Source organism: Eumetopias jubatus, unplaced genomic scaffold (genome assembly GCF_037043125.1).
Source record: "Eumetopias jubatus isolate StellerSeaLion01/CBP00866 unplaced genomic scaffold, mEumJub1_p1.0 scaffold_17, whole genome shotgun sequence".
NCBI lineage: Eukaryota > Metazoa > Chordata > Mammalia > Carnivora > Otariidae > Eumetopias > Eumetopias jubatus.
In genome coordinates, this window is record NW_028274823.1 from 8,190,653 (window position 1) to 8,203,674 (window position 13,022).

Below are 13,022 nucleotides of genomic sequence, written 5' to 3' on the forward strand. Positions count from 1 at the left end.
ATATTGGGAGACACTTGGGTTGTTTCCAGTTTTTCCTTCTTTAAACAAAGCTTGTGTCTGCTTTATATTTATACAGTCTGTCGAGGAGGTCTCTAGAGGTGGATTGCTGTGTCAAAGGGAATGAACTTTTATTTATTTATTTTTATTTTTAAAGATTTTATTTATTTATTTGACAGAGAGAGAGAAAGAGCACAAGCAGGGGAAGCAGCAGAGGGAGAGGGAGAAGCAGGCTCCCCCCTGAGCAGGGAGCCCGATGCGGGGCTTGATGCCAGGACCCTGGGATCATGACCTGAGCCTAAGGCAGACACTTAACCGACTGAGCCACTCAGGTGCCCCTATTTTTATTTTTTAAAATATTTTATTTCTTTTTTTTTTCAGTATTTTGTTTATTTATTTGTTTGTTTATTTATCTATCAGGGAGAGTGAGAGAGAGAGCACAAGCAGGGGGAGTGGCAGGCAGAGGGAGAAGCAGGCTTCCCACCGAGCAGGGAGCCTGATGCGGGGCTTGATCCCAGGACCCTGGGACCATGACCCGAGCTGAAGGCAGACGGTTAACCAACTGAGCCACCCAGGTGTCCCTAAATATTTTATTTCTAAGTAATCTCTGTACCCAACATGGGGCTCGAACCTACAACCCTGAGATCGAGAGTCGCAGGCTCTCCTGACTGAGCTGCAGGTGCCCCAGGAATGAACTTTTAAATGCCGTGGTTCTCTGTGGCTTCCTGCCACCCCCAGGTTCCAGCGAGTTACCTTGTAGTGCATGGTGGTTCATGACTGAACGTGTGGGCGGTTACAGGGAGTCTGCTCTTACCAGTGGCGGTGCTTATTGGTCTGGGTGGGGGTTTCTGGTTAAAGTGTTGGCAGGGGCTAGACAGGTCTGTCTGTATGACACATGGCACACTGGAGCGTGACGTTCCTCCTGAAACGTTCAGAGGCTGCCAGTTCTCTATCCCTGGTTTGCACTCTAGGTGCCCGTCTCTCAGCCTTACCTCCAAGCCTCCCGGAGGCCCCTGATTGGAACCTGCAGATGGCCTTGAGGCTGCACGTTAGCATCACTAAGGCTGCAGGAGTCTCCGGGGTGGCACCTAAGCACCAGTAAGTTTAAAGCTCCCCAAGAGGATTCTGTGTGCAGTCAGGGTTGAGAAACCTGGCTCAGGGGTCTTCCTAAAATGCAGATCCTGATTCAGTGTGAGCCAGACCTGAGATTCTGCATTTCCAGTGAGCACTCAGGGGGCCCCAGTCCATGCAGAGGCAGATGCTGATGCTGCCTTCAGGCCTATGATCACCAGTCAGGAGTCAGTTTGATGTGCATTCAGCAATTCTCACCCATCAGAGAAGCCCTGAAGGCCAGGTGAATTTAAGAAATCGACAAGCTTCTTGCTAAATCCTTTGTGGGCCTAGGGGTGCCTGGGTGGCTCAGTCGTTAAGCGTCTGCCTTTGGCTCAGGTCACGATCCCAGGGTCCTGGGATCGAGCCCCGCGTCGGTCTCCCTGCTCTGCGGGAAGCCTGCTTCTCCCTCCCCCACTCCCCCTGCTTGTGTTCCTTCTCTCGCCGTGTCTTTCTCTGTCAAATAAATAAAATCTTAAAAAAAAAAAAAAATCCTTGGGGGGGCCTAATAGTTTGAGAAAGGACCCTGTAGGAAAGCACAGGGTGCTGTGGGGAGCAGTTAGAACCTCGTGTGCGAGCAGGTGGGATGCTGGGGAGTCTGGAATTCCTTTGGCGTCAGTGGAGGAAGGATGAGAAGCAGGGAAGTGGGGTGATGCCAGATATATTAGACAAGGCTGCCAGGGGGAACGCTGCACACCTGTTCACCCAGTGCATGCTTACTGGTTTGCTAGCCACGTCTGTGGGGCTGGGTGTGTGGAACGTGTAGAACGAGGCGAAAAGACCCACGTGTTTGCTTCACTTTATAGTTTGTGGAGTGGGGGGCTTGGTGATGGGGGGAGCCCAAGTCGTGGGGAGGCAGGACGGAGTTAGAGACCTTGGGATGTCAGAGCTGTAGACTTGGTCTTTAGAGCCTCACTTTCCCCCTCCGAGGAAGTGGGACACCTTTCTGGAGAGGTCTGGGCATGAACCACTATAGGATAGGTAAAGTCCCCCACACAGTACCTGGCAGAGGCGTAGATTAAGAAGTGAGTTGCTAACCTGAGAGGTGCACATGCTGCCTACAGCATGTGATCACAGTCAGGGGTCCCCGCCACTCTCAATTGGAGGAAGAGCGAACCTCTAGATGAGGGGGCTAGCGGGAGGGGGAGAGATGGGGTAGAGTTGACAGAGCTGGCTGCGCCCTGAAGGGGAGGAGTGGCCTAAAGCAGAAGCCATGGAGAGCATGGGATGCCCAGATAGAGGCCTTGGGTTGAATCGCCCAAAGAAAGATAATTCAGGTGTTATTTCGCACTTCCAGTGGTAGGTACCATTGTACTTAGTACATAACAAAGTACTGAGTGTCATAAATGCCAGAAATTTATTTCACAGTTCTGGAGTCTGGAAGTCTGACGTCAAGGTGTCTGCAGGGGTGGTTTCTTCTGGGGCAACTCTCACATGGTCTTTCCTCTGTGTGTGTATATGTTCTTATAAGGACACCAGTCACCCTGGGTCAGGGCCCACTCTAATGACCTCATTCTAACTTAATTATCACTTTAAAGACCTGATCTCCAAATACAGTCACATGCTGAAGTACTGGGGGTTAGGACTTCAACCTATTAATCTGGGGGGAGGGGCACAATTCAGCCCATAAGAAACCCCAATGATGATTTGTTCTTTGAATTTTGTCTTCCTAGGACACCTGGTCTAAGTTTATCATTGGACACAAGGAAACTCAGGTTGCGTAAGACATCTGATTTACCTAGGCTAGCATGTGAGGCAAAATTACAGTGCCTTTGAGGCGTTTGGAATTTAAAGCCCCCAGCCTCTTCCCTACAAGAGGGGAACACACCATTGGGGGCAACCTGTAGGTTTAGATCTGTGCTTAATGCTGGCAGCAGACTAGGGTCACTTGGTATGCTTAAAAAAATTAACATCAACATCTAGGCTCCACCTCACATCAATTGCATCAGAATCTCTGGGGAGAGGGCCTGGGCGACTGTATATTGAATGCCCCCCGGGGGATTTAATGCGCAGCCTTCGCAAAATGGGTGTTGAAGGTAGATGTAGGAGTGGATGAGTGTGAATGCAGGTGTCATTCACTCAACTCACCATGCCAGGTCCTGGGCTTGTCTTGCACTGGGGGTCCACTGGTGAAAGAGAAGGACTTAATGGGTTTTTTTAGTCAGTACACTTTAAAAAATTTTTTTATTTTATTTATTTGAGAGAGAGAGAGAGAGAGAGAGAGAGAGAGGGAGCCAGAGCATGAGTGCAGGAGTGGGGGGGGGCTGCAGAGGGAGAGGGAGAAGCAGACTCCCTGGACCCTGAGATCATGACCTGAGCTGAAGTCAGACCCCTTAACCTATTGAGCCACCCAGGTGCCCCTAGTCAGTACATCTATTTGTAAAGCACTCAGTACCACTTGGCTAGTCCCGGAGGAGAGGCAGTGCTTCAAAGAAATCCCATTTATTAACCAGTATGTGCCAAGCACTATTCCACATGTGTTTTGCCACAGGCACAATTGTTCCCATTTCACAGATGAGAAAACAAAGTCTTAGGGCAAAGAAACTTGCCTTAAGTTATTAAAGTAATAGGTGATGGAGGCCTGGAGCCCTAAGTGGTCTGGGCTAGGCTTCTGTGGGGAGGCAGGGGGTAGTCCCAGGTGCCCCAGGGACTAGGGGGTGGGGGACAGACAGTGCCTTCATTTGTCTAAGGAGTGGTTGAATGGTCCCCAGTATGCGTAAAAGCATTTCAGTTTGTTTTTAACTCGGGGAATGGATTCTGAAAATACCAGCAGGAGCCATTCAAATGAGTAATATATTAAAAAAGCAGCTTAGCCCACTTAGGAAAAACTGTAAAATATATTTCAGGCCCTACTCTACTGTTTCATGCATGTATAATGGTCCAGAGGAGTTTTATTAGCTCCCAGCCTTTATTTTGATTAACGTGCAAATGAGAATTTTTCCCCCCTCTGCACTAGTCTAGTCCTGCAAATCGTTAACGAAATATCTGAGCTAATATGGCTTTTATAATTTGCATCACAAAACCTAAGTGCAGAGCAGATGGTGGCTAAAGATAAGTGGGGGTAGAGCAGAACTGGGTTCAAAGCAGCCTGTTCAGTAGGACTGTGGCTTGGCTGCTGTGTGATGGGGCCGTGGGGGTCCCAGATGCCTGTTCTGGGTGGCCTTTCCCCAGGCCTGTGGGGTGGATCATCCTCCTGGAGATGGAAAGTGAAAAGACGCTGGTAAGACTCACCAGCCCCCAATCTCTTCTACCTTCCCTTTTATCACAAAGCACTTTAACTTAGTGACTCCTGAGTGCCAAGTCATGTTATTAAGAATGATCTGGAAGTCATTACTCCTGGGGGTGATTTCAAAATGAAAATGCAAACAGCACACAGAGCTGCAGGACATCCAGAGCTGGAGGACCTGGTTGCTCGAACCTGGGTGAGGAATTCTAGAGCCATGGAGGGTCTGCTGCCAATCGGTTCATGTTAGCACCCAGACCTGGGGGAGGGAGAGGACTTGCCCCCAGGGCACAGCGCCAACATGCGGGGCCTGGGACCGGAAGCTGGCAGCGGCCTCCTGGTTTCCCAAACTGTGGGATGAAGGAAGGGGTGGCAGGTGAATGTCAGAGCTTCAGCTTGGCTCTTCCCTCTGTGGCCTTCGGCAAGTCACTGCCTGTCCGCCCTTTATGAGATGTGGGGTTGAATTAAGCCGGTATTTCTTAAAAGTGTGGTTCTGGCTGAGTGGGGTCTCTGGAGGTGAGGCCCAGGAGGGAACCCAACCCCTGGACTCTCCGCACGCCTTCCGCGCCGACTGGGGAGCCAGGGTCTGAGACCCCCGGCAGAAGCTTTCAGATAGGAATCTGCCAGAAAACAGCCCTCACAGGTTGTGAGGTTCCCATTCCCCGTCGCAGGTTGTTAGATCCTCTTGTGACCTAGTTATTCCTCTAAGTTAGCTCCTTGGAAATGGGAAGTCCCATTACTGCGGAGAAGGGGCTTCGGGCTGTGGGCGGAGGACAGGGCTGTGCCGAGTTGCCCCTCGTCCCCAAGATCCAGCACCTCTCCACAAAACGGGGAGCCGGGTTTGTCAGAGCCGCTCGCAGGCTCGGGGCCCAGGGCCCCTCGGGCCGGCGGGGGGCGCTGTCCGCAAAGTTTTGCTTCCCCGGCCCGACCTCTGGGTCGCGCGCCCGGTGCGCGCGCTGGGGGCCAGGCGGGGCGGGGTCTGGGGCGGCCCGGGGGCCGCTGGCGCTCCCTGCGTCCCTGCGCTGCAGAGCCGAGCGGTGCGGGAGGTCCAGGGGCGGCGGCGGCGGCGGCGACCCGCCCGGGCCTTGCGACCGCGCGCGGAATGCAGTGTGCTTTCGTGAACGTCATTTTATTACTCTTAACTATGCTCCTTGTAGGAAGTTGGGAAATGTAGAAACTCCCACGGCTGCTCCCCGCAGAGACGAGCGCTGTTGCTGGGGGCGGGGGGCGGCGGGCGCCTGCCTACACGTGGCTCCGGGGCTCGGCTTTCTGGCTTGTCGGGGGTCTGCGAATCGTTTCCACCCTCTCAGAACCCAGACACCGCCCGTTGCCCTCCTCTGGACCCCTTTTGTTCACTGTGCAGAGGTGCGGGCTCCGAGCAGCTGGAGAATCACCCACCGCGCCGGGTCGGTGACTTAAAGAGCCCCGTGGCCAACTTGGCAAGTGAGGGCCGCCTGTGCCTCCACCGGGCAGGGGGCAGGGGGCGCTCTGACGCCACGGGAAGGGCCTATTTCCCGGGCTCCCGCCCTGCTGTGACCGGAGGGATTTGCGGCTTGAGGGTCCTGCAGGGACGGTGCGGGGGTGGAGGGGTGGGATGCGGAGTACGGTGGCGGGTGGAGGGGTGGTTCTCTGGCTTCTCCGGGCCTCCGTGTTTGTCCCGGTGGTTGGGGGAGGGAATTGTACAGTGAGTGGCAGGATGTGGGTCCTGGTGCTGGCCCGGCCGTGGCTGACTAATCTTGCCGTGGGTCCCTGAGATCGTGACGGTCCCGTGCCAGCGAGGTCTGGCAGGCAGTGGGGGTGTGGGTGCCAAGGACAAGGCCAGTGCCTGGGGCCCAGACCCGGGCTTGCCGCTGTGCTTCTGGATGCGAGGGAGAGGAGTGGGGGAGCTAGGAGGGGTGATACCCCTCCCCCTCCAGGGAGGAGCCAGGTGCTGCGGGGAGGGGGCGGGGCAAGCTTGTTTCGCAGTCCTTGGTGGCTACTTACCAGCTCCATGGCCTTGGACCAGTTTCCTCATTTAGAAAATGGGAGCGAGGTGCTGGGTCGGGGACAGTGTTGGGTTCTTGGTCCTGCCTGTCTTCCCCTCTGCCCCTGACCTCTCCTCGGGGAATTCTCAAGCTCTGGAGGGCCCTGGGATGGCCTGAGACTTGATAAACATGCAGGGGTCCTGGGCCCTGCTCCACGGCCCTGCTTCTGTAGGTCTGGATGGCCCCAGGAATCCTGCTTTGAACAACCCTCCTGGGGTTCTGGACCCCCAGGGGCCCCAGCACTGGGCGGGGGGTGGGGTGCTAAGGTCATGGGGAGCGGGGCAGCTACCCACTCCAAACCCATTAACCTACAAGGCCTTGTCAAAAGTGAGGGATTTTAGTGGTTTGGGTGGGCAAGTTTGGGCAGGATGTGAGTCATTGTTTCACTTTGGGAGGGGTCATTGCTCCCCTGGGCTTGGGTGGCCTGGGGGTGCTAATCCTAGGTTCACCTGCCAGTGCCTGTCCCTGTCCCCATGGGTCTCAACCTGATGAGTGAATAATAAACCTATCCTTCCTTCCTCACTGAGGGCCAGTTCATGCTTTAGATTCAGGAATCCCTACAGCAGCCCTGCAAAGTGGGTCATTCCCAGACTGGGTCCCAGGGAGGTCAGACAACTCTTAGAGTCTTCAGACTTTAGGAGTTGAAGTTTGACCCCCACGGAGTCTGGTACCCATGTAGCCCGGTATGTGCAGTGAGTTAACTGAAACTCCAAACCCCATGCTCATGACAACAGTGACCCCGTGTTCTCCAACCCAAGAGTAGTTGGGGCCGGTTTGGTAAGCAGGGCCCGGGGGGGGCTGGGTCCAGCCTGGTCTAGAGGCCAGGGGTGGGGGAGGTGGCTTCCACCCATGGCTTCTGTGCCCCTCACCTGTTTCTGCTGTGTGGGCTGAGCCCCCGTCCCCAGGCAGAGTTGTGACCCCATGCCACCCCACTTGGAGCATGGCCCTTTCTGGAGAGGTTCTGCCAGTTTGCCCTTGGGTGTAGCCAGGGCACTCTCCTGCGGTGAGGAGGAGTCTGGCCCCCCATTTGGAGGAATGTCTGTCTCAGTGGAGCCTTCTTTAGGCTGCTCTACCTCAAGGTGGGGGAGCTCTGCATCCGCGGGTGTGGAGCACATTAGGCTGCAGGAGTGGCACCTGGCCCCATCTGCCAGAACTCAGCCTCCCCTCCCGCCTGGCCTTGGCTGTTTGTGCTTCTCACCCCCAGAGTACATGTGTTTGGGTTGACACACCCCCTGCAAACAGCCAGCCCCAGACACCTCTGTGGCAGCCAGACCTAGCCCTGCCCGTGGCCAGCCACTTTTCCAGAGGAACACACAGCCCCCCCAGGAGCCCCAACACGGCCCTGATCACAGCTTTGAAGGTGGGAGCCAGGAGGCAAAGTCAAAATTGCATGGAGGGTAAACAGCGGAGGCCCCAGTTTGGCCTGGTTGGGGTGTCGGCTGGCTACAAAGGGACACTGTGAGGAATGTCCTCGGAGCAGAAGGGACCCATTCAGCTCCCCCAGAACGGGCTTTGCCTACTAATTCGGTGGGTGGGCTGCAGGAAAGGGTGGGATGGGTGGGGGAGCCTGTGGCCCGATTGCCGAAGAGCCTGCTGCCTCTGACCAGCTAGAACCCAAAGTCCAAACCCGGCCCTGCAGACCGGCTGCTCCAGAACCAGGCAGGGAGCTTGTTAAAAAATGGCCATGCTGGGCTCCTGGGTGGCTCAGTCTGTTAAGCATCGGACTCTTGATTTCAGCTTGGGTCGTGATCTTGGGGTCATGGGATCGAGTCCCGTGTGAGGCACCGTGCTTGGCAGGAAGTCTGCTTGAGATTCTCTCTCTCCCTCTGCCCCTTCCCCTGCTCACTCTTTCTCTCTCTCTAAATTAAAATAAATAAATAAATAAATAAATAAATAAATAAATAAATAAATAAATATCCTTTTAAAAAAATGGCAATGCTGTTCCAGTCCTCCCTGATGAGATGACAAAACCCAGCCCTAGGTGGGGGGCTTAATATATACCAGATCCCTGCCTGGTGCTTTGGGAGTTCAAGCCTTGCACACTGCTCCCCTCAGCATCCTGGGCAACAGGGGCAGAGATGGAGACCCCTCTGGCTCTGGGGTGGCTGGGTGGGGCTCGGGGGCAGGAGGAAGCTCACAAGGAGTGTGGTCCTTTACTCAGTGCACTGTGCACATATTTTTCGTTCTCTCTGTGTCTGGTCGTGAGCATGTTGTGAGGCACCAGGTACTTTCATCTCATAGCGGGCTGTTGTCCCCATTGCACAGGTGAGAAAACCGAGGTCTCACGAGGTTAACCGATTTGTCCAAGGTCACACCATGCTGGGGCTGGGACCTTCTCCATGAGTCTGCCTTCTGGGGGTGGATGGGGCCTGGGCATGTGATGTTGTGGAAAACTCCACAGCAATTGGACTGTGCAGCCGTGTGGGGAGCGACAGGCCACATAACCTCTCGCTACCACTCCAGGTGGCCTCACTGCACACAGGACAAGCATCAGGGCCATGCAGCAGTCTAGGTGGGGGAGCTGAGGGAGAGTCCCGTCGATGTGCTGATTGATAGCAGGAAGACAGGCCCCAGGGGGGCCCTGGGGCTTCCTGGAAAAGGACCCTCTTCTGTGCAGGGATGCCGACCCATGCACAGTAGTGGCAGCTGAGAGTCATTTCTAGACTCTTCTGGAGATGGGGCTACTTTTACAACGGCACGAACTTGTTTGCTTAGAAATGGTCTAAGGAATCTTGGTGGGCATCTGGTGGGCTCATTCAGGGTCACCTGACTCTGGGCCCACCCTGTCTGCCTGGCATGGAGGTAGGCTCCCAGTAGACACGGAAGGCTAGTTTGGAGTGCAGTGAATGGATCCCAGGGCTGGCACCGAGTGGAGCAGCTAGCTGCCTGCTGCTGGAGTTAGTATGGGGGCTGAGTGGGGGGCGGTGGTCCCACCAGAAGCAGGGAGAGGGTGAGTGGGCTCCGACAAGGCTGAGTGGTCCTGCACCAGGGAGGTCCTGGCGACTCCCTGCAATACACTCAGGGATCTGCACACTGCGACTTGGTGACAGGTGCCCAGTGGTGATGGGCAGACTCCTGCACAGAGGTCACACATACAGTGAATTCCCGTGCGAATTATTCCATGACCCAAATGAGGGGAGAGCTCGTTCCCATTGTTCTCTCTCAAGGATGCAGAAGAATGTGCTTGGACAGGTAAAAAATGGGAAAGGTTTGCTTAGCTAGCAGATTGTTCACAAAGCAATTCTCAATTTGGATTGAAAAGTGGGTTGCTGTTTCTCAAGCCGTCCCTTAAGGCCTGGTCGGTTTTTCATTCTGGCTCGAGGCAGGAGAAGGAGTGTGGCTGGGGCTCTGTGAGGCTGGATGGAGCCCAGGAAGGCCCCCCCGGGGGGGGGGGGTCTGAGTCTCTGGGGAATCTGACATCTGCCTGGGGTCCCCACCTCTGCTCTGAGTATGAATGAAGCATCAGTGGGCAGATGGAGTCGAAGGTGAGAGAATCTGGAAATATATCTGTGACTTCCTCGACCCTGTAAGGTCTTCCTCTTGAAACTAGAGACTTTGAACTTCAGAGCTAGAAGACCCTAAAGAGCCCTAGGCAGGAGAGACTTAATCAAGAACACGTAGGAAGGTAGTAGCAGGAGCTGAACTTGAACCCAGGTCATGGGACTTCCAACCCAGTGCTCTCTCTGGAGTCAGAAATCAGAGTGAAGGAGCCTAGTTTGTGTCTGCTTTCTTTTAGACCCAAACCCTCATGTGTTAATGACATTTTTCACTCAACATGAGGAAGTAGGTAATTTGGAAAAATTATTAAGTGAGATTGTTTCTTGAATCTGGGTGTCATGGAGCAAAGACCGCCTTGTCACATGAATTAAATAATATTTGTGGCTTGACAGCTTGCTTTATGAGGTCTGCAGAGTGAGCTTCTGTGTCTGAGGCAGACCTCCGTGGTCCGAGGGGAGCAGGATTTCACTACATCTTTTTATGGACGAGAAAGCGGAGATTAGGACCAGTAAAGTGACTGACACCAAATACACAGAATGTCAGAGGTGGAGCTGGGACAGTGTCCACCCCCCTCCCCCTGCCCCGTCCCTCTGCGATCCAGTGCTCCTCAGTCTCTGGAGCACTCTAGCGGGGGGGGGGGGTCCCCCACATGCCTCTTTCTAGCAGACTTCCCAGGTGCTTTGGTTGAGAACCCTCCAATCAAAAATGTGATGATCAAGTCCAGAAAGTCTGGTCAGTGATGGGATGAAGAGAAGTGTCCACTCCCTGAGTACTGAATGACTTCATCTTGGGCAACTGTGGACAGATTTTGTTTTCCTGCGACTAAGTCAGACCACGTGTTCGTTGTGATCACGAGCCAGCTGTTGGGAGTTTGGAATCCATAATTCAGCCAACTTTATCGAGTACCTACCGCGGAGGCAGGGGATGCCGAGTTGGGAGTCTCCAGAGAGCGCCCCCAGAGGCCAGGAAGCTGCCTTTAGCTGTTCATTGTCTGTCCTGCTAAGAGGCATCGGTCAGGGGCACAAAGCAGAATAAGCTTCTGGTTCTCTGAGGGATAGTGAGCGAGCGACAGGTTTGGGGTTTGTGCGGGTGGGATGCGTGCAGCATCTATCTATCTGTCTATTTATCTATCATCTATCTATCTATTTATGTATCATCTATCTATCTATCATCTATCTATTTAGAGCATGAGCAGGGGATGAGCAGAGGAGAGGGAGAAGCAGACTCGGAGCTGAGCGCAGAGCCCGACGAGGGGCTCGATCCCACGACCCTGAGATCACGACGTGATCTGAAACCAAGAGTCGGACGCTCACCCGACTGTGCCACCCAGGCGCCCCCTGTTCCTGCAGTTTTGTCCTCAGGGGTGCTCCTTGGGTGCCTGTCCTGGCTCGGACATCACTGGCCCTGTGACCACCTGAGCTTCCCACTGGAAGCATCCCCAAGTCTCTCCAGGATGCGTCCCATGAATGTGGCGCAGCAGTTACAGAGGACCCTCCACAGGACAGGCTTTGATTTCTGCCCTCAACTGTGATGGTGGCTTATCAATGTCGCCGCCTTTCTGATAGTGCTTAGAAAGCAAGGCCCATCCTCCACGGCAGAGGGGCCTCTTGTTTCGGCTGATTTGTTGTGCTTACAGCATGGATGTTCACAAGGAACTGCGTATTTATTCCTGCACAGATATTTGCTCCCCTAAATGCACACGTGAAGGAAAACGTAAGAGTCCAAGTCTGGAAGGCTTTCCAAGGAGGTGGGAGAGGTGGTTTCTGATTTCCTCAACATGCCTGCCCCCCCCTCCCCCCCCCCCCGCCCCACAGCTGGGCATCTTGAGTCAATTTACGGAAAACTGCCGAGGAAATCTTGAGATGGATTAATTTCAGAGATGGACGAGCAGTTTCAACTTCAGCCAGGGTTTGTAGGGTGCTTACAGGGCCTGGAATGGTGCCAGGGGCCAGAGGGGGAGAGCGAAGAGAAGACAGATGGCACCTCAAGGTCGTAGGCGCTCAGCAAATAAATGTGTATCGAGCATGTCGATTGGAAGGTACCTGCTGCTTCTCTAGACTTTACGGTCGGGCACTGGCCCTGAGCGAAGGGACACCCGAGTTTGGGCTTCGAAGCTGAGGGCCTGGGGACCCTGATGCACATCTTCCTCTTCACTCCGCATCCACGCAGTGAGGGGGTTGAGCACTGCTCTTCGAGGAGGCGATTTGGAATTGAATGGCCTTCGAGAAGCTGGCTCAGACCCCCGGCTCTCTTGGCTGGTTATCCTGTTCCTTGGGCAAGCTGTCTCTCTGTAAGGCTTTCTCCCCAGCCTTCATGCCTTCGAAACAGTGTGCACTGGGCTAGACCTCCGCCACCCGGGGAGAGGTCCTGGCTGCACCCGCAGCACCTGGGATGTTTGGCACTCTCCCCCACCCCTGCTCATCTCACGTACATTAGGATGCTGGTCCCAGCTTCCTACCCTGAGATCTCTGCTGACCATTGGCAAACTGTCAGGCCAGAGATTGATGGTTACACCTGCTGGTAGCTTCATGCCCCAGATATGCCCTCCGTGTCTGACAGGCCAAGACGTGGCCTCGTTGTGTGGCTACTGTTTGTTTCCACGGTCCCGGGTGGCAGCACAGTGTGTGCCTTTGCCCTGCCCCGAGCTCTCCTTAGCGGGGCCTTCGAGCATTAAATACGTTGATCTGCTCCGAGTGGACTAGAAGGTGAGAGAAGCCTGACAGTATTATAAATATACTTTTTTATTTTAAAAGTCATATATGCTCATTGAAAAAAATGGTATAGAAAAAATATACAGGAGAGCAGAAAAATCATCCATTATCCCATCTCTCTGAGAGAACTCGTGGTGACATGCCAGCATCTTTCCTTCCGGGCTTTCTGTCTATACCCTCACATAACGATTCCTTCCAAAACCGGAACACCATGGGAACAGACTGCCTGATAAGGCAGAAGTTAATTTACCATCTGTGTTTACCTGAAGAGTCCCATCTGTAGCCCCGCTCAGTGATGCAGATGAAGAGCAGGCAGGCACCTAGGTCTGGGGGGCGCGAGGGTGCGTCTTGAGGTTCTTAGAGAGGAGACATAAAAGGAACCAGGGCCTTTTGGGAGGAGGCTGGGCACCAAGTTCCCATTCCCAGCTGCCCAAGATTGCGAGTTAGGGAGATCTATTG